The sequence below is a fragment of the Ochotona curzoniae genome, unplaced genomic scaffold (assembly GCF_017591425.1).
Source record: "Ochotona curzoniae isolate NIBS_2020 unplaced genomic scaffold, NIBS_Ocur_1.0 scaffold_4505, whole genome shotgun sequence".
In the NCBI taxonomy this organism is placed as follows: Eukaryota; Metazoa; Chordata; class Mammalia; order Lagomorpha; family Ochotonidae; genus Ochotona; species Ochotona curzoniae.
In genome coordinates this window covers 44,223,431-44,249,368 of record NW_024467118.1, presented here as the reverse complement: position 1 = coordinate 44,249,368, position 25,938 = coordinate 44,223,431, and positions in this window count along the sequence as shown.

Below are 25,938 nucleotides of genomic sequence, written 5' to 3'. Positions count from 1 at the left end.
GAGAGACAGAAAAGAAGATCTTCCATCCGATGATTTACTCCCTAAGTCACTGGAATGGCCGGAGCTGTGCTGATCTGAAGCCGAGAGCCAAGAACCATTGCAGATTTCCCATGCGGATGCAGGGTCCCAAGGCCTTGGGCCATCCTCGACTGCTTTCCCAGGTAACAGGCAGGGAGCTAGATGGGAAGCAGGGCCGCCGGGATTAGAATCAGTGCCCATATGGGATCCCAGCATGTTAAAGGCAAGGGCTATAACCACCAGGCCACTGAACCAGGCCACGCCTTGCATCTTTTTAATCTTTTTCATCCCTGCTTGTTTGTTAATGTACACTTACAACTTGTAGAAATTTAAATATAATCGCTTTGCTGTTGACTTCCAAATATACACCTACACACCTATTTCCCTTCCAAATACTAGTCCCAAATTTCCAAAATTAGTTGTATATCTACATGGGCATCCTATGAGCCATGTAACTTCTTGTCTGCAGGCTGGCTTTGTCATCCTTTTTGAATGCATCCAGTATGTTCCATGCACTATTACCATGGTGAATGCAAGGATAAGAACACAGATACAGAGCTTACGAAACACAAATTGGAAACAAGCACATGAAAAATAACAAGACGTGACACATAAGTGAAATATAGCAAAACACTGTAGGGAAGTAGAATATTTCTTTCCTGTGTTTGTAGTTTATTTGCTTCTGCTACTTGTGTCACTATCATCCCATGTCTCCATACTGGAAAGCTCAGATCATGTTTTATTTCTCCAGTTGGCAGCTTCTTCAAGTTATCCTTCTGAACCATGGTTTTATTAATCTTGTTTTACGCTCCTTTGCCTTTCACCAGTAATTTTACTCCTTAGTGTGTATTAACTGCTCTCCATGATGGGCACCTACCTCTTCTGCCTTCTTCCTTAAAACAAATTCACATTCCAAAATTAAACTAAGTGACTCTTCCCAAGCTAATATTTCAGAGAGAATTTTTTTCTACTTTTTCATTACTCTCGTCCCCCTAGTTCAGCAAGTCAAATTTCTTCAGTGTTATCAAGGCTTCGATCAAGTTCCCATTGCTAGGCATTATTTACTAATATTGCTGCGTAACACATTTTCTTCCATGAATTTCTAAATATGCTTGTTTCCATAAATTTCAAATAGAATATTTTGCTGTACATTTCCATTTCTCTCTCACACACAAAAAATACACATACATCTTCTCCTTATTACATCGGCAGAAGAAAGCAAGGTGTAAGAAGTAAGGTTGTGAAATAAGATGGATCTGCCATTTACAAACTGTAATAGCGTGTTCAAGTTACTTAACCTCTCTAGGTCTTCATTTTCTCATCCATAAAATTAATCATAATAAATAATGTAAAGTGCTTTGCAGAGTGCATGGCATATTGCAGGTACTCAATCAAGGCTCACTATGATAATAATGAATGCTGTAAGTAGAAGCTTATTGTAGAAAGGAACCAGGCTCTTTTATTCTATTATTCTTGACAGAATCTAAAGGAGGACTTGGTTTGCACTTGACCTTCAATAAACACATTTTCTATGAAAGAATATATGGATACATTACACTTTCTAACATTATAATATTATGCTCTAGAACTCCTTAGTACTATCTCAAGCCTCAGATGAACATCTGTGTTTGATATTTTTACTTACTTGTGAGGGTCAGAGACACACAGAAATAGAATATCTCAACTGCTGGTGCACTCCCTAATGTGCCCACAATGACTCAGGTTAAACCAGGATGAAGTTAGGAACTGGGGCCTCAATCTACAAATTCCATATGAATATCACAAACCTGACAACTTGAACCATCATTTGCTGACTTCTGATGTCTAAACTAGTAGGAAGCTGGAGCCAGAAGCCTTAGGTGGAGATCAAACACAGTTAATCTGACATGGGATATGTGCATCCTACTGCTGAGTTAACTACTAAAATAAATATCTTAATGTTTCTTTTTATGGATTACTTTCTCATACATCTTTGCTTTCCTAAAGCTATTGTGCTTCCGTGACAACATTTGCATCAGACATTCCTTTCTATTTCCTTCCTTCCTTACTTACTTATACAGTCCCATAGGCTTTGGGATTCCCCATCCTGTTCCACAAATCCCCTCTCCTCACTGATTTCCCCTTTATTATTATAATAGTATATTCCTTCCAAACAGTCATAAGTCCATTACTCTGCTATTTAAGTGTATCCTGACATGGCAGAGAGTCCAGCATCCTATTCTCAAGATATATTCAAGAGTTTCATTGGGAGTCTATATTTCATTTGGAAGCAGAGATGCATATTGCATTGCACCTTTACATCTCAATATGATAGTCTATTATAGCATTCTTCTAGATGATTATGTTAAGTATATTTATTTGGCCCTTGCAATTTCTCTCATTTTCTCCATTTCCTAGGATTCTGAATTGTTACGCTGATGATATAAAATAACAGATTCTCCCTATATGTGACCTACTCTTTTGCTTTCAACCTACTGATGTTTCCAAAGCATACACTGTGTCCACCTTCTTTTGCTCGTTTCTCTGGTGCTTCTAACTAATGTCATTTCTAAGTAGAGTCAGGATCAGAATTTAAATAGTTTTTATATGCTGAATTATTTGCAATACTGCCAATTTTAATTCTTCTCACTCCACTTTTTTTACAAAAAAAATAACCTTTTTTAGAATTAAAATTATTTTCATTCATATTTTAGAGCTTAAGTACTTCTCTTTCAGTGCTATGGTATTCTGCCAAGACTGTATGAACAGTTCAAAAGTTAACAAAGGATATGGCAGATAAAGATTTTTATGGGAGTATATAATGGTATAATGTATGGGAATAAATTTTATATTTATCATTAAAATGTGGTAAAGACATATTATTTTAAAAATATATATTAAAAATATATATATATATTCATTCACAAAAGATTTCCTGCACACTTTAACTACAAAACATTTCAGCGATATATATCAATTATCACATATACTTTCATTCACATTTTAAAAAAATAAGATTGAAAATTCAATATTTGCTTGTTTTATGTGTTATTTGAGAGGCAGAGAGAGAGAGAGAGAGAGGATGTATGTATTCCACATGTTTGCTCACTCCCCCAAATGCATTCAACAGCCAGGACAAAACCACTCAAAAGTAAGGAGTTACGAACTCAATCCAATTCTCCCCTATTGGTGGTGGGAATTCAGTTACCTGAACCATCATTGCTGTCTCCCAGAGTGTATCAGGAGGAAGCTGGAGTTAGGAACCAGAAGTGGGCACTGAACACAGCTACTCCAATATGGGATGTGAATATCTTAATCTCCAAACCTAAGCACCCTCCTTGTGCACAATTCTAAATATGTGCTGAATGTATCACTGAACTGAAGCATAAGTATTTAAACATGTTTGCTGTTTTAAGTACAGTGTTGATACTATTATCTTGAACTTGTCTGGTTTATTTCTATCATCAAGTATTATGTTATCATACTAAATTTTGTATCTATTAATGGATAATTTAAAGCAACTACTCCAAACATGGAGATGTAGATCTTCTCTGCTCTACAAATTTAAAAAGAAATACGGCACTGCATTTTTCAGTCTTTTCTCAGGAGGAATATCTTTTCTAATGTCAAAGAGTTGAAACAATTTCTTTTTCCAAAACACTCAAAATCACAATTCTCAGATGACTATGAGAGAAAACATAAATTTTTTACTCAGTCACTGATGGGAATAGTAAGTTTCTAAAATTGGTTCAAAGAGTATGAGAAACTAAGTATTTAGAGGAAAAGTAAAAAAACACAAAGTAGATATTAAGCATATTAATGCCCAACAGGGGCATAAAATACATTTGAGGGTTACCTGTTTCATTTGATAGAATTATATGCATCTGTACTGTACAATATCTACAAGTCTTCTCTTTGTAGAGTGTAAAACAACCCAGGCAACAGCAAGTGAAGACTTGCTCTGCTCAGAAACAGCAATCAGAAACAACTGTTCTTTCTCTGTTTCAAATAAATATATCTGACATAACTCTTTGATAGTAAAAGAATGCACTTAAAATGTTTTGTATATCTTTAAATACACATGCAGCACTAAGGACATTTATTCCTTATAGTAGAATTGTCTGTATCTCTCATTGTGTTTGCCAGTATAAACTGAGAGCCTAGTTCCCACATCAACATCCTCTAAAAAACAGGTTGTTCAAGGCACTCTAGGAAATTCAATAAGAATGAAAACTGGAGATCTAAGGCAGGAACACAATCCAATACACTCATAAAAATGAATTAGCTCATTAAACCCTAACAATTCCTGTTTCTGCAATTTTATGTAAATTTCAAATTCACTAAGCATAAATTAAAACAAAATGATAGCAAATATTTTGAAGAGACAAGTAATCAAAGATCAGAAAACTTCATTCCAATGCTGTGCCACACTCACGCTCCCTTTGCGATTTATTTATTGAAACAGAACAGCTATAGATGTAGCTATAAGGACAAGCTCTGGCAAAGAGCACGCCTGTTTCTCATGTTCCCCTTGGGTGGGATAGATTTGAATACCTGGCTATAATGACAACATTTCTTCATCATCATCTATAATAGGACATCACACTTACCAGCTTTTATACTGAGAACCAAGAACCAAGTCACAACGCACACTCTTCAAGATACTACTTGCAGTATGAACACAGAATTAACAGTGAAAGACTCAGACTCGCCACATGCTTAGTAATGACATTATGGCTTAGCCAGTTACCCAAATGTGACAACAGTGATCTGTCTGACTCAGCTCTGTAGTTGGTCCTTTTTAACACTCCTTTGGAAATGTGTATAGGAAACAGTTCATTCATCAGTAGTTTGAGAAGCCTGAATAGTTCACAAAGATATTTTACAGCTTCACATTCTTAAACGGGTATTGCTTTCCATTCTTTGAAAAGTACTACACAAAGTAATAGTATCAATGTACCTGCTGTCAAAATGCAAGAGTTTCAGACACATTTAGATATATTTCGAATATATTTGGAAAACAACATGCCATGTTGGTTGCCACAGAACTCAGCTTTTGATTCTGTCACTTTATCATGAAGCATGATTTTATTTATACTGTATGTTTCTGTTTCAATATCTTTTTCATGACTTATTTCAATATACCTTAATTTACATTAGTAAATGTCTTGGAGGCACAGGGCTGTTAAACATCAACAGTTATAGGCATACTCAAACTCACAGTATTATGGAGATAATCAAATGAGACTATATTATGAAATGCCTTCAAAACTGTGACTGTTCTTTAAGTCTTAATTTTGGATACACTGTTGTTGTCACTTAAGTATCTAGTATAATCAGGCAGTAATACTACATAGGCTTCAATTTAGTCTCATTTCATTTTCATTGCTAAATACAGATTAGATGATTGATTTCACATTACGTACATGATGTATGCATCAGATTGAAGAATCCTCATTTGATAAATTATGAGCCAACAAAGTAATAATTCTAACATAACTCACAATGTCCTATCTAGCAGACTCCCAAAATCTTTCGGAAAAGAAAGTGTTCAAGATGGTATAATCAGTTTTAAAGATGTAAAGTCCTATTATTTAGTAACTGCTGCATCTGGCAAGGGATATGATAGATGATGACATGGCAATAGTTAACCTCTCCCTAATTTTCCTAAGTTTGACACTGATGTTTTGGCCATTTTCTATTTGATATATTGCCTGATGTACTTTTTGAAAATTTAATAACTTAATCATCAAGAAGACACTGTGTTGCTCTCTGGGAGCTACCAGTGATGACAAATCCTGAGCCAAATAGCTAATGAATGCCTTGGATGTGCCAGGTCACTATCCTAGTATCTGTGTAGTATTCTAGAAACACCTTGTTGTGGTTCAGCCTGAGATAAAAGAACACAATTTTAAAATACAACAGCTAGTAAATTGTATACATTGCAGAAAGCAGCCAGTATTATGAAATAACAGAACAATGTAAGGGAGAGTAGTTCTAAAGGGAAAAATGAAAGTGCAAATAAGGATGTGATTTTTAAATATATTCACCAAGGTAGAATTTGCTGAATCAAAGATTTGATACCAGAAAGAAATAAGGGGTTAATTTTTTGAATCAAAAACATTAAACTTCCGCAAGCAAGGAATACAGCAAAGACTCAGTAACTTTAAAACAAGATAGGAAAGGAGAACTGAGATGGGAGGAGGACCTGCTAAATTAGGAGGGGTCTCACAAGCCAGCATAAGTTGACATTTATTTAAATGGAATCTGGAGCCACTAAGAATGCCTGAGTGCAGAAATGACATGGTGAGATGGCATCCTGGCCTGATGATTTTGTAGAAATCTGTCAGCTATACTGAAAATATAATTTGCAGAAGAAATGAACAGGAAAACATGGAGATTAATAAAAAAGTCTTGAGTTCATTCTGGTAAGAGATGGTGGTTGTCAGGGTAGCATAGGCTGATAAGAAATACATAGATTCCAAATACATCTGTCATTAGTATGAGCCAAACAAATACACAAATACACAAATACAAATGATTAGAATGCTGTAGGGACAAAAGTTAGGTTTAATGAATCAAAGAAAAGAGTTCAACTTTGACTTCATTGAGCTTCAGCTCCTACTGAGTGTCATATCTCACAACACTTTTATATTTGTTGATGTCACTGACATCAACTGTGGTATTTTATTTGACCTGAACTGCAGTCACAAGTTATTCTCAGTAAAATACTCCTGATTACCACTGCCAATTTATACAAGCTTACAAAAAGAGGACATTTGTGAACCCTAGGATTTACTAGGCGCTAACTGAAGTGTTTACCGCGTGCATAATGCAGACGTTCTATCTTCTGACAAATGCTGGTGTTCCAACTAAACATGTACACTGGAGGTACAGAATCAGTGAGAGCCCATTCTTAAGATTATTCTAATAGTGTGATACTGGTCCTTAGAGTTAGATTTTCTCTGAAGGCATGTTTCCTTTGATTGGGATCATTACAACTTTCAGATAATTTACACATCATATAAACTGTAAATGGAGAATCAATAGAACCTTGTGCAACTCTGTATGTTTCTCCATATCTTTTTTGGCGGGAAGGGGATTGAAAAGTCAACAAAAATAAGCAAATGAAACAGAACTTAACATTTGGTCTTTTTAATTCCTTACATAGTACATGATATGTACTGATAACCTATATTTCTAGATCATAATCTCATCCTAATAGCATTTGAAGGTCAATACTAACATGTTTTCTAACAGATATTTTTAGATAGCATTATAGCTTGATATAACTATGTCAATAAGGAGATGAGCATAAGTGAATCATTAAGCAGGTGGTATAGTAAAGAAGGATAGTGTTCAGAGAGTTGAGGAAATAAAAAGAATCCATCTCGTTTGTAATTGCTAGTATCTAGAAAGTAACAATAATTATGCCTAAAAGAAAAATAAAAGATAAATATAACAGATAAATGTCTCTATGTACCAAGACAATTAATGTACTAGATGAGAATATTAGAATGCAAACAGATCTTGGCAGATGGAATAATGGATAGAAACTGACAAATGGGTTTCACAAGAATAAATTAAATTCATAACCTGAGAACTCTTATTTAATGGATAATTTTATAAGAGCTTTCCATTATCTTAAGGACTGGAAAAGTACTATAGAGCAAAGTACATACAGCCTGTGCTCCTAGATTTCTGTTTTGGGTCCTCAGAATATTATATATGTAGCTTAGGAAAGCATGTGTTCCAAAGGAGAGCTTACAAACATTCTACGAGCAATGAAAATCAAAGATAAGGTTGATTTTGGTATAAAAATGAAATTTTGTAAAAAAAAGCATTTGAAAGATTTTACATATAGACATAGATACATAAAACTGTATCTAAATATGACTTGAAAAAGTTTTTGGACCAGAATAAACATCTTTGTACATTCCAGTTTCAATGAAATTTTTGAAATACCATTGTAGCTTTAAACATTTCTAAGTCATACCTTAAAATCTCTGAGTTCATTTACTGACATAATGTCAGTAAAGAGCTAAATCACTTCTCTAGGTTCTCATCATCCTGAAGAAGGAGGCAAAGGGTCAGTGTTACGGTCTATCAGACTAAGGCTCTGTAATGCCGGCATTACAAATGGACACTGGTTAATGACCTGACTGGCACACTTCAGATACAGTTCTCCATTAATGTGCCTTGGAAAGCCATTGACAATGGCCCAAGTCCTTGGGTCCCTGCATTCATATGAAGGAGCTAGAAAAAGCTCTTGGTTCCTGGCTTCAGCCTCACCCAGTCCTGGCAATTGTGGCCATTTTTGGAGTGAACAGATTAAGATTCTTTGTCTCGCCTGTCCTCTCTGTATTTCTTTCAAATAAATAAAATCTTTAATAAGAGAGCAGGAGAATAACATACATGTTTCAACTAAGTAACAAATTCAGTAACAAAAAATAGGTGCTACTGCATGTTTCCAAAAAACTTTGTAAAATTTTCTTATATATTGTCAGAATGCAATTCTATGAAAAAAATAGACATGATACTATACTCTTAGAAAATATTGTACATTACCTTTATAATAGGCATTTTGAAAATAGTATTTTATATAATAATACACTTTAATTAAAGAAAAAAATTTTTCAAATAAGAATTATTTCATTTCTTCTTTTACCTTGAAGCTTGAAAGTCTTTGATTACTATGATGTTTTATTGAAAAAAATTTAGATTGTTATAAATACCTTTCTTTGAGTTCTACATTATACTTTACACTGATTTTGGTCAAAATTTCACTATGTCTGAAGTAGCCATGAAATAATTTGCAAACATGAAGCTCAACACACCTTCCAATTGCTGTTATATGCAACTAAAGAAATCAAGGATTCTGAGTAACAACTGCATTTGAATAGGCCAATTCCTGGATATTATATAAAATTCCTCTGGGTGTATGAGAGAACTATTCTTTAGAACTCTAGAAGATTTTAACTGCTTTCTGTTGACAGTGCAAACCCAGGATTAGCTACTACAGTGAGCAGAAGAATCAATTAGTAGTTTTTGACCTTCTGACCTTTTTAAAAACCCTTCCTATACACTACACAATGATTGCTGAATTAAACTATAATCTGATGGAGTTTTCCTTGAAGAGGTAAATAGAGTACTTTTATTACAACCTTTTTTCAAATTAATCATCAATTTATTAAACAATGTCTACCATTTTGACAATTGTAATGTGCAAACTAAAAGGCCCATGAAACCATGTCTTCAAAGAATTCCAACATTTTCTTTATTACATTAGAGAACAAATGCTGTACTATGTCTTGATAGAATTTTCAATGAGTAGTGTTGTTAATACAAGTGGTCTTCAAAGTCTACACCTGCATCTAAACTGATATAATGATAAAATGGCCTTATCAAAATGTCTAGCTGAAAAACTTCCCCAAGATTAACAAAAAGACTTGGAAAAACATAAATGTCATAACAAATCTCAACTTACCCTCATTTTGTATTATTTCTGAGGGGTAATGTCAGCCGGGTAGCGTTTTTTTGTACTCAGAACATAAAAATAATAATTCGTGTATCAAGGTATGCATGGCAGCTGACAATATCTTTCACCAAGTTCTCAAAAACTCTGAAAGTTCCAGAGTGTTAGATGTCCAATCAACAATAATTTTTCAAATATTTTCTATACACAGCCTATCTGCACACAGCAGTTGTCTGTGAATTCTACTGAACCAGGGCAGAAGAGAATGGTGTTTGGTTAACTGCATGTTAAGCACATACTTCAGCTGAACACAATTGTTTCTCTATCCTTTGAGAAACTGCTATGTCTAAGGGGCACCATTCACAGAATACACCCAGCTGCTATCCTGCTACCTTGCAGATCTAATCTTTTGCACCCAACATTGAAGAAAACAAGCACAAGTTTTCTAGAGCTGATATTGCAGTGAATCAGTTGATAATGTATTCGGAACTGAAACTTCAAATGTCCATCTGTTGAATTATGATTAGTAATTTTGCTTTTAGTTTAATTCATTTTAAAGTAATAAGATATTTACAATTGTCTATGTATTAGAATATGTTAATATTCTAATATCACATATTTATGGACATCCCATTTTTAACGAATATCTAAATGTTAATGTTATCATTGGCACATTCTGTTTCCATTGCATATATTAATGAAGCACATACACTTTACATTTAGGTATACATGATTTCAAGTTTTCCTTAGCATCAACCATAGCATGCCACCATAATTTTGGGATATTATTCCTTCATTTGTAATAGATACAGTGATTTCTTGACCTTTGCTTAAGGCATTCATCCTCTATGATTGAAACAACACTGCCACTCATTGTGTAAGGTGGAGTTTCAAATGTCTAACAACAACAAAAAGCTGTAATAATCGGCCTTATAATATCTAAATTACCTTTCAGGGTAAATAATATTTTCTTTTCTATAACACCTTTCTATTTTAAAGTACACATTTTTATTTCCTTATCTGCCTACATTTCATCACTGTAGTGTTATCCATCTTGTTTCCACAAGATATTTTTGAATCATTTTTCAAATTTATGTCATCAGTCTTCTGAAATGCATTTATCATAAGACCAAGAGCCTCTCTTCCCTGTGGGTTGCAAAACAATTCCTAGAAATTGAGGGCAAAAGAAGCTGTTGAGTGAGATTCATGTTTAAAGAGAACCTATAAACTTGACATTTTAAGAACTGAGGTGCAATCACCCTTTCACTCTGTTCAACCCCTATGTGTCTTCCCGACTACAGGAATCAAATAAACAGAGCAATTACATCCCAGAATTTGCTGAGTTTGTAATATGCTTATGTCACACCTGCAAGTCTTATTGCAAAGTCACTTTCCTTGGGACGACTCTTTTTCATTAGGCAGAGGGAGTAATTACCCCTCCTGCTTTGTAGCATTTTACACTGATTTGTTATAACTCCTCCTACTTATTACATTCCATTGAACATTTATGTACCTCTTTTCCTCTCCAAACTGTGAGTTTCTTGTGGGCAGGAAATGAGTGCTCCTTTATCTTGCATAGTGATTGTTGGAAAATATGTATTGGCTACATCATTAAGCCACATAATCTCTTCACTCTTTTTATCTGTGACAACATATAGTCGGCTACAGGAGGTAAAGTGGTACTTAATCACAATTCTGTTCCAAATTAATATTACCACTGAATTGAACCAATGGTTGAGCTCTTTCCTAATGCAGCAGAAACAATACAAGGTCATTAGAGCATCCTTTCATATTTTAATCTGTTTTGTGTATTGAAAGCTATATAAAAAGAATACACGATACACAATATTGTTTAACTTCTACAATCCAAAACCAAATGGAGGCCCATGCTCGCAGGATATGAGCACATTTTTAAAGAATTGAATTTACAGTAACTTCTTCTGCTTTATACCCAAGAACTAAAGCTAAGGAGAAAACAGTACACTCTCTTTACCTGAAGAGTCTGCATGTCCCCCCTTCATACTACTTCCTTAAGATGTCTGCTGAAATCTTCTATAAGACTCTCTCAAGAGACAAGTGTTTAGCACAGGAATTAAGACATCACACGGAATATCTGGTGCTTCCCATATATAAGTGCCAGGATTCAAGTTCCAATTTCACTTCCAATAACAACCATTGCTAATGTACGCCCTGGGAGGCACAGGTAATAGATCAGCTGGTTGAGTCTTGGCCACCAATACTTAGACACCAATACTGGACTCCTGACTTAGTTTTGGCACAGCCCAGCTTCTTGTTGGGATTTAGGGACTGATTCAGTATATGGAGGATATCCCTCTTTCAAATGACTAAAATTAAAGTGAAATGAAAGTACCTCAGATATTACCTGTATTTTTATTTTGTTATGAAATCGGTTTTTGATCCAATAGAAGTATAAGTTTCCATTTTGGGCTTTCTGTTCCCTATAATGTTTTGATTTCAGGAGCACTTTAGATTTCAAATTTTGACAGTAGAGATGTTAAATCTATGTGATTATAAAAAATTTTTAAATCAGTATTTGAAAATGAAATATATTTCTATTGTAAATATTAGGATCCAATGAATTTTAATATGTCATGTTCTAGAAATGATTTAGTTAGGTAGTCAGAATTCCTGGGAACAATTTGAACACCTTAAACTCATATGCTGAAACAATATTCCACAGAAGAGGAAAGCAATGTGACAGAGGTTTCAGAGAGACAGAGGCCCCTACGGGAAGTGACACTGCACAGCTCATCCAGAGTGTTAGGCTTGAGTCCTGACACAGCATTTACTTCTGAGCTTGGTCACTTGTCCTCTTTAAACCTCTGTAAAATAAGAAATTAGAACAGGACAATGTAAGGGAATCTTGCATTACACACAAAACTGATAAATTATATCTATTTCAACATTTAATAAGTTTGATCATGGCAAAGAAATCCAAATTTTGTGCAATGACCTCTGATATCTGAGAGTAGAAAATCTATTTTAGATAGGTAATTTTTAAAAACATTTATTTTTAATTGTAAAAGTTACAGAGAAAGGAGGAAAGACAGAGAGGTGTCTTCTATCCACTGGCTTTCTCCCAAAATGGCCTCAACGGCCAGAGCTGAGCTGATCAGACACTGGAAGCCAGGAGTTTCTTCTGGGTCTCTCATGTGAGTGCAGGGGTCCAGGTACTTGGACTGTCCTCCATTATCTTTCCAGGTTAGTTGCAGGGAGATGGATGGAAACTGGGACATCTGGTACTAAAACTGGCCCACATGTGGGCTGCCAGCACCATAGGCAGAGGATTGGACTATATGCCACCATGTGGGCTCTATAGCCTTAACGTTCTAATCTCCTTAGTTTTCTGAGGTGATAGGCATATTTCCCAGATTCAGCATGATGGAACAGGGTAGGATATCTCTAATTCAAGCTTCTTTAAAAATATTTAAAATGCTTTTCATAAAACAAGCCAATCTTCATTTTAATATGCTTTCCAAATTTAGCAATGAAAAAGATCCAAACTATCTCTTTCCAAGCAAAATTTGAGAAATTATGACAGTTTCCTAGAGTTTAATGACAAACTTGCCTTTTCCAGTGTGTGCACAATCTCAGCAGACTCTGTGGACATGTCAAATGTGTGATTTGAAATTAAGCTATTTAAAAAGATGATTGACAGGATCAAGTTGAATATTATTGTAAGGGCCTCCTTAGCCAAAATACTTAAAGAAACGAGGGGTTAGAAATTGTCCCTTTTAGTTTATTTCTCAAAGTTAAATTCCCCATCCACATGGAATAGTCAAAAGAAAATAAGGAATTTTCTCTAGGTGTTGATAATTTGAGCCCAGTCCTGCTCTTTCAGGAAGCAAATGGAATGGTTAGGTATGTCCACATTCCAAAGCCAAGAGATGGTCTTAACTGCAGATGGGCAGGTCAGTTCCCAGCTTATTAAATGTCAGCCTGAAATGTCACCTGAAATCTGTCAGCTACAATGTTCTCATCTATCTCACAGAAAAATAGGTGTGTGTAAGTATTGGGTTCTTTTGTGGATGACAGAGCTCATCCTTAAAAAAAAATAGCAAATGGCAGGTAGTAAGTACTTACGTAGCACAGTTTTTTTTTAATTGATTTTCACTTGAAGAGATTGGAGGAAAGATGAGAGAAGTGAAAAGAGAGAGACAGAGACTGAGTAAAGCAGAGGGATCTTCTAGCACCCTAGTTCACTCTTCAAATGTCTACATTAACTGTGATTGGACCAAGAGGAAGACAACAACCCAGATTCCCACCAAAGTCTCTCACTTGGAAAGCAGGGACCCATGTACTCGAGAAGTGCAACAACTGTAAGCTGCCACTTGCAGCAGCCACCCAATGGAAATGCAGGATCCCTTAGCCATAGCCCTAGGTAGCTGATCCAGATGCCTCTCAACCCACAAGTACTTGAATAGTTTTAACTCTTTAAAATATGACTTCTCATAGCAAAAATTCAGCAAAAATGTTGGTACTGATCATAACAGCTAGTAGTTACCAAAGTCTCAGTGCCTTTTTTTTTCTGCCCTTCAGTTATTCACAATAGATTAACCCTTTCCTTATTGGGCAATCAGGCAGCTTCTAAAACCAGAAGAATAAGTCAAGGCCAGGACACCAGCCTTCTTGCTCATCCACCAGCCTGAGCATAACAGAACATCAGGAAAGGCCAGGGCTGTGTTCTGAGCATCCCTCCACATTGCGCTCCAGGCACAGCTATGGTTTGTCACTGAGTGACACCAGTCTCAAACTTAGACATCCCTCCTATATAAATTACCTTGCTTTGTTTCGATGCAAGGACATGAGCTGGGTGTAAATTCACTCACTTTGTGATAAAGAAACAGCTCTGAAAACTCCCTGGCCTTGCAAACCTTGCTTCTTATAGCTCTGAATTACTCTCCATTTCCCTCACTTTCCCCTCTCTACACTCATTATTATCCAAGCAGCACATTTTCTTCCTAATATCCTCTTTTTAAATCCAACTCCTTAAATTCAATTTAGAAGGCATTTATATTGCATGCACAAAGAATGTTAAGACCTTGCTCCTGTCTTGAAAAGAGGTAAGAATACAAATAAGAAGAGATGTACAAACATGAAACCAATACTGACATTCTGGCTTCTTTCATGTTTCTGCTGTCCAGGGTGCCTGCATGAGAAGCTACTTTATGATCTTCAGGTCAAAGATTAAGACATTTGCAATATTATAGCTCCTAGCCACATGTGCTATGTAAGTAATAATTAAATAAAAATCAAATTAAACTGAATAGTCAGTGCTCTAATTACAACAGTTACATTTTCCACATAGGCAAAGTGGGTATCATATTGAGCAGTGTTAACAGACAATTCACATTATGGAAGAATGTTTATTAAACAGGACTGATGTTTACTGCTTTAACTTGCATCATGTTTTACCCAGTTAAAACATTCAATTGCTCGAAATGATTTCCTATCAGTAAAATTCCTTTCAACTTTCTTGAAATCATCTACAATGCAAAGAAGTCAAGTAATAATTTCAGCAAGACTAAGGCAAAAGCAATACATGGTATATTTCACCCATGATTTAACTAGATAAATGACAAGCAATTTATAAAAGGTGTTTTGGAAGGGGTGTGATCCCAAATGATTCTATTAAAACAGTAGTTTTAGATAAACAGCACCAGGTTTAGAAATTATTCACATGTAAATAAGATGGTACAGAGCAGTATTACACGATGTACATATGTGTCAAAGTGTGTTGATTTAAGAGATAGAGGGTGTAGTGAGTGATAATGTTTTCTGATTTGGTACCTAAAAACTGTTCATCCAAAAGCATCTGACACATGTCTACTTACAAGCAAAACAACAATGACATCTCACAGAATCATTTACTTTGAACCACAATTTCGCATCTGAATTCAGATCAAGAATTAGCAAAGGATAAGTAAGAATGAAGTTATGAAAGACTTATTGAGACATGAGATGCCTTTTTTTTTTCTAATTTGAGATGCCATTTTTGAGATGCAAGTACAATTTTCTATTTCAAAACCTAAAACTAAAAGCAAAATATCTACATGGAAGATGTGCAGATTTTTGTTCCCAATGCTTTAAGCCACACTAGAACTTGACAGAATAAAAATATGACGTAGACTCTGTTATCAGGATATTAGACTGTCATTTCTATCCTTATATCAACACGAGCCACTCCAGAGTGCAGTGAAACTGGTGATTAAGGCAGATGAGCCACCAGTGAATTAAATACATTCAAGGCGTGCTTTGTGGTTAGTACTTTCTAAAACTGCCAACACTGAAGAAAACACAATTCAAAAATGACATTTCCCCAGTGCTCATCCTCTCATCTGTCTTCCCCGGTCATTTGCAGTGTTCAGCCTCACAAAGGCATCCTCAAGGAATTTAGCTGTGGGCCAACATTGTGGTGTATCAGGTGAAGCAATCATCTGCAATGGTGGCCATCCCACAGTTCCACTTCTGATGTAGCTCCCTTCTAAGGTGCCCGGCAAAGCAGGGGAAGGTGGCGCAAGGCCTTGTGCTTCTACATGCAAATGGTAGAATTAAATGGAATTCAGTCTCTTGACTTTGGCATGGCCTACCCTCAGCCATTTGGGGAGTAAATCATCTATGGAAAATCAGTCTGTCTCTCTCTCTCCTCTCTCACACCCCCACATACAACTTGCATACACATACACACACATTCCTTTTCTTTTCCAAATAAATATGTACTTTTTATAAAAGCACTGGCAAGATAGATTATACATCTAGTGACCTTTTACATCTTAAAATTGTTTTTGTAGAGAAAAATTAAGATTTTTACTTGATTTTCTGAACATATTATATCACAAATCTTTCTGAAGTTTGCTATAACCAGGAATTTCTTCCCCTGGACTGTCTTAAACAAAACAAAACAAAAAAATTGGATGTACCTGGATTATTATAGCTCTTTCAACTTTTAAGATTGATTGATTCAAATTTACAGAGAGGAGAGAGATCTTCAGTCTGCTGATTCACTCCCCACACGGCTGCCACAGCCGATGCTAAGCCAATCTGAAGTTAGGAGCCAGGAGCTTCTCTCAGATCTCCCAAGCAGGTGCAGGGTCCCAAGGCTTTGGGCCATCCTTTATTGCTTTCCCAGGCCTCAAGCAGGGAGCTGGATGGGAAGTGGAGCAGCCAGGACACAAAGCTGTACCCATATGGGGTCCCATGCAAGGCGAGGACTTTGGTCACTTCACTACCACACCAGGTCCCAGCCATTTCAACTTTTAGCCTTTGCTTCTAATCATTGCCAGATGTTGTCTACATTCACAGGTGTCTCCCCACAGGTTACAGTATGTCATAGAATCCTTGCTCTGGCTAAAATATGGAACAACAGAATGCAAAACATACGATGATTTCTCTGTGGAGAGGTTGATAGGTAGCTTTAAAATTTTTTTGATGGCTGTAATAAAAATAGTGAGAACAAGTTGAACAACATGCAAGCAGTGATGTTCAAATTATTCTGCAATTCTATTGTTCACAGACATATTTACAGTGAAGTTTCTTAATCCAACTGAAAATGCTAAGTATAAATAAAGCTTAAAAGTACCATGTGAGCTTTTTTAGAATAGATGCTATTTTCTTGAAGATATGCAATAATAATAGTGTGTTATGATTAAATAAATTAGAATAATCTTTTAAACATAATCTATGGCTTTGAAAACACTAAGATGATATTATGATGCAACCGTTTAAAGCAAATGTTGGAAGAAAAAGCTACTCTATATTAGTTTCAGTGTTTGCAGCGTCGCATTGAAAAACAACACTTATGACTAAATAATTTGCAAATGTTAGATAACTTATATTCTTACAGGGCTGCCTAACTATGCACAGGCTTACATTTATGGACATCTAAGTCAAATAAAAATTTTGAATTGCTTCTATTTCAGAAACCAGTTTTGAAATGTTTAGTACAGTGATTCCAACATATCTCCAATATATAATCTGTGCATGAGATTTAGTGGGCTTAATAATATGTAAGTATTTATAACTTTCCACATGGGCATTTTGCCTTTCAGGTAAGATACTGGTTAAGATGCTTATCTCCCCCAAGAGTGCCAAGGACAGTCTCCCAGCTATGACTCCTGATTCCAGCCTGCAGCTGAGGAAGACTCTGAGGGGCAGCTATCACGATTCAAATAACTGGGTTCCTGGGCACACATCTGAGAGACCTGAATGAAGCTCCCAGCTTCAGAGCAGACCAGCAGTTACACTCACGTAGCAAACCAGCACAAGGGATCCTATCCTTTTGCTGCCTTCCTTTCTGCTCACCTCCCCTCAAATAAACTAGATGATTTAAAAGAAAATTAATGACTTTCATGTGATTTCCTTTGAAATTCTGTATGAGAGGACAGAAGAGAGATGACTGCTTTGAAAAGATTAGAATTGTGAATTCCTCTCATCAATCAAAAATGCAGATAGAGTTTGATTTTTCTAGAAGGAATAATTAAATTTCAGATACCAGTGACTATGGCTATGTTATCCTAATTTTATAAATTATGGAGTTTGTTATATATAAAGCATTGGCAAATATTTAACACTGCATATTAAACCTTCTGTAGGCTTAACACATTTATACAATCACAACTCCAAAAGTGTTGTTGCCTACTAGGGCATGAATATATTAATTTTCAGCCTAAAATCATCACGGATATCAACACTATCTCTCATTTGAATCAATCACTGTAATGAGACATTATTTAATACAATGCTTGTCAGATCAATATATTTACACTTGAATTTTAACTAACTTAAGGTGCATTTGATTTCTTACAAAATTGCTCTCAATTTTACTTAGAGTTTATTTTTATGCAAATATTTTGACATTTTATGATGTATTTATGTATTTTAACAATCCTGAAAGTCTAAGATTTTTTGAAAATAACATTTTCTACATTTAAGAATTCAATTTCAATATTGTAAAACAACTTGGCTATTATAAAGCAATTTTAGTCTAATTAAACAAAAATGTAATAATGTACAAAATTGGGAAGAATCAGAAATTTTACATACTTGTAATTAAAATATTAAGGATGATTTTCACATCCTTTATGAATTATTTTCTGGATAATGCATTGTTATATTCATAATGCTAACAAAATTCTGAATCTTTTATTTATCAGCAAAAACCAGAAAATTCAATTTCTTGCTGAAATGATACTGATCTTCTAATTGTATACTGACTTATAACTTCATTTTTACTCAAATATATTAATACAATACTTCATTTTATCAGTTCATTTCTTAATATCTTTCTTAGGCTTATTTGCAACTACATATATAACATTTATGTAAATCAAAAAGTATCATAATTTGCAATTCACAACCCAAGCTGTCAGAATACTGCTGCATTTCTTTTTACCTTAATGTTTATAGATACATCTTATTTAAAAGTTTTAGTGTGCATAACTACCACTTTATTGGCACAATCTTTAAACTTAATCATGAAATATTATATGTGTGTAAGTGTATATATATATATATGTATTACAGTGTAACAAACTCTAAATTTTCCCCATAACACACAATGCTACATCTGAAGTAAAAAAAAAAATCAGTATATTTACAAAAGAAACAATTTAATGGTGAGTATGTGTATTTTTTTTCCCTTTCCTTGAAATTCTTAATTATCATGGTTTTGCTTCTGACATTTCTTCCCTGGATTTGCTAACATATACTTCAAGGCTACAATAACTAGATTAAAGTAATAACACATCAAGTGTAGCTCCAGGCTATAGTTTTAGCTGACACAAATCATCCTTCACTGGGCACACTTGATAGTCCTAACACAAGATGATTTTGCTGGAAGTTAGTGTTTGCCAAGCTGGGGTACCATTCATATACTGCCATAAATCTGCAGCTAGGCACACACATTTTTGAGAGTTTGTAGTGAAACAGGGCTGCTGTGGTTCAAGTATCTTAATTATATTTCTAAATAACATTAAATTCAACGAATGCACCATACCACTGCCTGTTGAGAATCTTGTTTCATTTTTAGTTACTGACAATTTTTCACTAAAGGCTAACAGAGGTTCATTTTTTTCCCCTTAAAATAGCATTCAACTTGGAGAAGTTATAAATACAAAAATAAGGAAAATTGTTAACATATAAGACTGGGTTATAACATGTTGTAACAAAGTATGCTCACATTATAAAACTTTTCATCCTTACTTGACAGAAAACTACTCTTGCATAAAAATTTTGACTTCCTACTGATCTATTTTGGAAATGTCTATTTGTGGATGTATTAACAATTATGCTAATTATTAGCATAAAAATTATTTATATTAGTTATTGATTGCCTTTCTACACATTGTTAGAAAGACTGGAAAAAAACCAAGTCATGTTAGGAGTTTATAGCTGGTACTACTGAGTCTAGGATTAATGAAAACATATGCTTTGATGAGTATTAAATCTTAACATAAATTTTGCTATAATGTTTCTACTTTATGAAATTATAGCATTTGTTTTCTTCATTTATTAAAAAGAATGAAATAGAGATGATTAAAAGATAAGAATCAGTGGAAGTACCGCAGATGTTATTTCATGTGATTTTTGTATAAAATAAATTTAGCTGTGTAAAGAACTTTATAAGAAAAATTTTGTGAGATCCTCTCAATCATGCGTTTTTCATCTACATACCTGAAATCATATACTTTTTTCTCAGAGAAAAGCACAACTATGTTGAATCTACAGGGATGTGTACAGCAAAGCAGTAATATCAAATCAACATTACATTTCTCTTAATTCCCTCACTTCAAGCCACAAAATCCAAAGAGTAAGTATTTTACAGTGCTATAATGTCCTTAAAAGTAGACTTAGTGTACTATACTTAAAGGACAGTGTAGTTGCCTGCAAAGATATTGTGGGACCGGGATAGTCATGCAGTTTCTGAGAGTGCAATAGCATAAGGATGAGTTGGGTTTTGTCCTAGGGAACTATATGTAAGTTTTCATAAGAAAACATAACTCAGCAGGCCAACAGTTCACATGTTTGCGGGGTTCCCTTTGCAGCCTTTATTTACATCCTTGTAGTCTCCAAAGGAATGCTTAATAATTAGATGTAAATTATTTTTAAACAAACTGCCACATGCAATAATAATTGCTTTTACAGGATGAGACCTACTAAAAAATATTAGAAGCCACTTCACCAAAATACAACAGCTCTCCATTACCTGTGCTTTTACAACAGAAAGCAACATAGGTGGTTAACAAGTAGAATGTTGGCATAATCACATTCTGATTGCATGAAAAATGTTTAAGCTCGCAAAGAAAATGTGAAGTCTTCAGATTCAGGAGAGTTTTCTCTTCCCCTGAGTTCCAATCTACATTTTGCCCAAATTATGTGCATCTTGGGAAATCTGAATTGTTACATAGATAACAATGCTGCCCTGCATAATTATGCTACCTCCCCAGAAAAACTCGAATTAATGATTTTTGCTTTGGGGAGTGGAGAACATGAACATATATTTATTTTATGAAGAAATAAAGTGGGAAGGTTCTTAAAGCTGTCTACAAGGAAAATAAGAAATTTTACACCTAAGATTAGCTCCAATATTTAAATAAGTTATATTAAATCAATAGGATTGCATCTTTAGTTGTCATTTAGAAGCAGGACATGAGTGAAAAAAGTGGAACCCATCTGCCTATCTTCAGGATATTTGACAATGTGTGAGGTATTAACACATGTAATGCATGTTTGGGTCTGCACGCATCATATATGTTTGTTGGAAGCATGTGTGTGTTTGTGATGTATGTGTGATTTGCAACATGTGTGTGCTTAAATGTCTACAGTCGATAAGATTTCAGGCTTATTTTTCTTTGTCTCAGAAAGCACTTTTCCTTGAGTTTTCCTTCCCTGTGCAATTCTGCAAGATAAATTAAAGACCCTGGATAATATGTAATGTGCAAAACAATGTAAGAAGTAGTTGCAGTTTTTAGAGCCAGGAGATGCCAGCTTTGAGACAAATGTTTCCCTTAAAATTGTCTGTTTTCTTGATATTAGCTCCTATTTTTCTCCCAGTAGGTTTAAGGTTCCTTAATTCTTTTTCCGACTCCAGTTAAAAATAAAATGAATTCTTGTCTTTGTCTTCTCTTACTGCAGTCTTGTCTCATCTACTCATTTTGCTTTTTCTTGTATTACATTTCACTTCCTTACCTCTTTTCCTAAGGCTTTTCCAATTATCTTATTAATCAATTCTTCTTTCCTAAAAAATTTCTATTTTTAGTGCTATGTTAGTCTGACACATTACATTTGCTAACAGTTGAAAATGAATGAGGGTAACAAAATGGTAAATAACAAAACCATTCTGAACTATTTTCTCCTCCAATAATTCAGTGTTGATATCACTAACTAATGTGCAAGAAATATGATTAAACATTTCCACGTGTATTATTCTCAAGAAAGCATGCTAAGATTGCAGAAATAACTGGCGAAAAGGTTTTTACAGTTTTTGAAATGTTGTTTTAGCATCATTCTAACTACACATTATGGAACTACATATTCAGTTAGCAAGTACCAGATTCTACAAGTTTATCACAAATGGTTTAGTGTCAAATTCTCAATATATTACTCCTAAAAGTAGTTTCTAAAATTTTCCTCTTCAAACTTGTTATAAAATCAGCATGAGAAAGAATTCCTAAATGCACAACAGTCACAGATTTTAAACAATATTAAAGAAAATTTCAGAGCTATTAAAATGGTGGGTGTTATTTTAAATTATGTTTCACTTTGTAACCCCAAAACCAAAAAACCTTCCAACAAAAAAGAAAAGTGAGCACACCAAAAACCAACCAGAACAGGTGTGTGCTACTGCATCTCTAAATTGCTTTCCAAGTTTTACTGGACTAAATTACTTAAGTTTTAATTTTTCAAAATCAGCGTGTAAATTAATGACACTTCCACTAGTTTCAAAAATAACCACATTAAAAATCACCTACCTTTCTGCAGTCTTAGGGTTGTTTCTTTGCACTTCCCTCTGTTAAAGTAAATCTGATCTTGCCTAAGGTGCAAGTATGCTTATATGTGCAGACACTTCAATAATTCATACTTTTGACATCCAGACATTATATGACCCACTGAATATTCTTAATTAGTTGGGGAAGGAAGCATCTGTATGGATTCTCAAATTATTTTAAACATGCTTTTAAATATTTTAAATTAGAGCTTCCAATTAAAATTGTACATGTCACATTGTCTCATTTAATTCCACTGTTCTTTTTAGGAAGCACAGCCTCAGCTGAACAAGCCTCATTGATGTGAGCTGAGCTCAATTAGTTTCTGATGTTCTGCCAAATTGTCTCATTACCTGTCATACAAACACCACTGACACTCTTAAAGTTGAATTTCTTTGCATCCATATTATTCTCTTCAGACCAAAAATAATTATTATCATTAGAATAGTAAAAATAAGCAATTTGCTAATAAACAACAAGCCAATATGTTTGTAATATAAATGCCAGAAAAAAAGCAATGCTGGGGCCTGAATCAGGCATGTACAGCTGTAGCTGAAATGGGCACATATGAACATACATACACACAAAGGAATTTAAGTACACAAGCTGTACCTCCTTCCTGACATTCTAACAGATTTGCAAATATGATATTTCTGTCCACTGAGTTTTAGATATTACAGCAAATTAATGATAAGAGAATCTAGGAGTTTTCCACTTTATATATTTGAATTGAAATGCACTTCACCTGAGGATCATGAAACATGCTGCTGAAGCTCTCATTGCACAGAGAACTTAAAGGGCTTAAACTACACTTACACTGCATTCTACAGGAAGCAGTATCAACAATCACTTCAAACAGTCTTTATTTGTAAATCCTTCATTAATGCTGTTTACCACTTATCAAAATATTGACCCACACGTAAAGATTTATGTGGATTTAACCCTTCAATCCTTAGTCATTCAAATGACTTTTCTTATTCTCTTCCCTTTTATTCATCGACTTTTGCATAGGAAAACAGAAGGACAGAAGGTTGGAATCTAATTAAGAGATAATGTTTGTCAAAGAGGGTCTATACAAATGACACACATTAGAGCAGAGACCAATTTTTTTTTTCCTGAATGGCTGGCAGGAGATCATTAATACAAGGGAGGAAAAAACTTGCATTCCCATTAATAGTTCTCCTATACTATAAAATAATCTAGCCATAAAAAGTTTCTGCTCATCAGTGACTTTCACCCTCAGGTGAACATTATAATCACCTGGAGGCCTTCTAAGACAAACCCCCTTGCAGGGGCTCTACCGCATACCAATTATATCAGAATCTTGGAGCTAGAGCTAGAGGCAACCAGTTTTGCAAAACTCCCCCGCCGATCCTCCTGAACAGCTAAGTGAGAACCAGTGCTGGAAGGGCTCCATGCGTAGATAAGCAGTAGTCATGGCCGCCAAGTACAAGCAAACGATTTTCTGCAAACCAGAAATCCACTCTTTGTTTTTAATAATCTTCAAAGGACTCTTTAATATTAGAATGAACAACCCTAATTTTGTTGTGCTTTAAATATTGTTTGATGTGTCTGTTATTGGAGTTAGTACAGGTATACAGTTATGAATCTTATTTTACTTAGTGTAGAAATCAAGTAATTTAAGGAACTAAGTATTCTTGCAAATGAAATGATTTTTTTTAATTTCCACTTTAGGATACAAGTAGTCTTTTTCTCTTCTATGACATAAAATTAAATGTAAGAAATTTTAATGTTGCCTTGGATACAAGCCTAGGGTAACCATTAACAAATAGAGCCATCTGAATTTGTCTTCCACTCAAATTTTATGTTAATCCTATTATACCTGTATTGTTATGTTATCAGTGTTCTAAGAAAACATGAATAATTGGAGTCTGCAAACCTTGCATTGCAAGCCTTCCAGGAAAGGAAATTTGCTCATAAGCTAGAGGGTTCAGACCATCAACAAATATCATGGAACAATTTGCTTTCGGCACCCTTTCCACTTGGCAAGGGGCAATCTGCAAACACCAGGAGGTTACAGGAATAATACACGGACGGCCAACTCCACTCGCTCTGCATGCATGGTGTATGTTCTCCTCCTTGCCTCCAAATCAGTAATTCTCAACATGAACAGATCATCAATTTTTGCAAATGAGTAGCAGCAAAATGTTCTGCTCTATTAGTTTGATCTGGTTTACTCCTAAAATTCAACTAAATGCTACCAATATCCAGATGCAGGAAGGCTAATATGCCCTGTTAAAGTACCAGAATGAAAATGTACAGTTCCCTGTTCAATTATAGCTGGATATCTCGAGTCTGTTTTCTCTAGTTTCCGTTTAGCTCTTCATCTACCCATTTAAATGTGTAGAACATTAACTCTGTGAAACTAAAGTTGGGGCCCCTCGTTTTCTTGATTTCAATTGCTACAGGGATAGACTCTTCTGTGTTTGATGTTAATTTCTCTAGGGATAGACCTAGAGGAGATGCTGGGCTGATGTTTATGCTTTCCTTATGAATGATTTAAAAAAAAATTCTTCAGTTATTCCCTAAAGACCTGTATGGTAATCATTTATATTGGGAAATTTTCTCTAAGCTCCAAAATTAAAGAACTTCTTTGAACTCTTCATTCTCTTACATACTTATTGTTTTATGTCTCCAATACTACAATTTGCGAAACACCTGCAACAGGCAGAGCTGCTTTTGCACATAACAACCGCACAGAGGTGTTTCAATGTCCAGATTCTTGGTTTTCCACCCTTGACAAGATTCAAGTTCCCTGACTCAGCCTTGCTGAATGACTGACAATTATCTATCTATTTTTACTTCTGTCTTCTAAAATTAGTACTGGTAGTTCACATGCCTGGCACTACCTTACAGTCTGAGGAACAGGAAAGGATATTAAATAGAGGCCAAGAGACAATGTTCAAGATGCCATTTCAGCACCATCACCACCACCACACTGAGGTGACACAGTATGCTGCCTGGAAATTGGAATTAAAAAGGATTAACTCATTTGAAGTAGCTTTGTGATCCATATGATTTTTTAGTAGAAACTCCTTGTTCAGCATTTTCTGACCTTGGTACTATCGATATTGTAGGGAGAATTATTCTTCATTGTGGAAGTTTAATAGAATCCCAGCCTTACACCCACCAGATTAAAGTACCACTTTACACTCACATGGATCAGAAGTGTTGCCAGTTGTTACTTTCTATCTCTGTAAGGTGCAAAACTGTACCCGCTCATTCAAAATCACTGGTAAAATGACTGGTTTCTAAAAATCTCTATTTGCCTGTGTAATTGATACTGTTATAAAGGAATAAAAGCAGAAAAAGGGTTTTTCACCCTTTGTTTAATACAGCCAGAGCTGGGCCAGGTCAGAACCAGTAGCCCAAAAGTCAAGCTGCATTCTCCCACAACAGAGGCAGGAAGTCAAGTACATGAGTCAGCATTTGCTGCCTCCC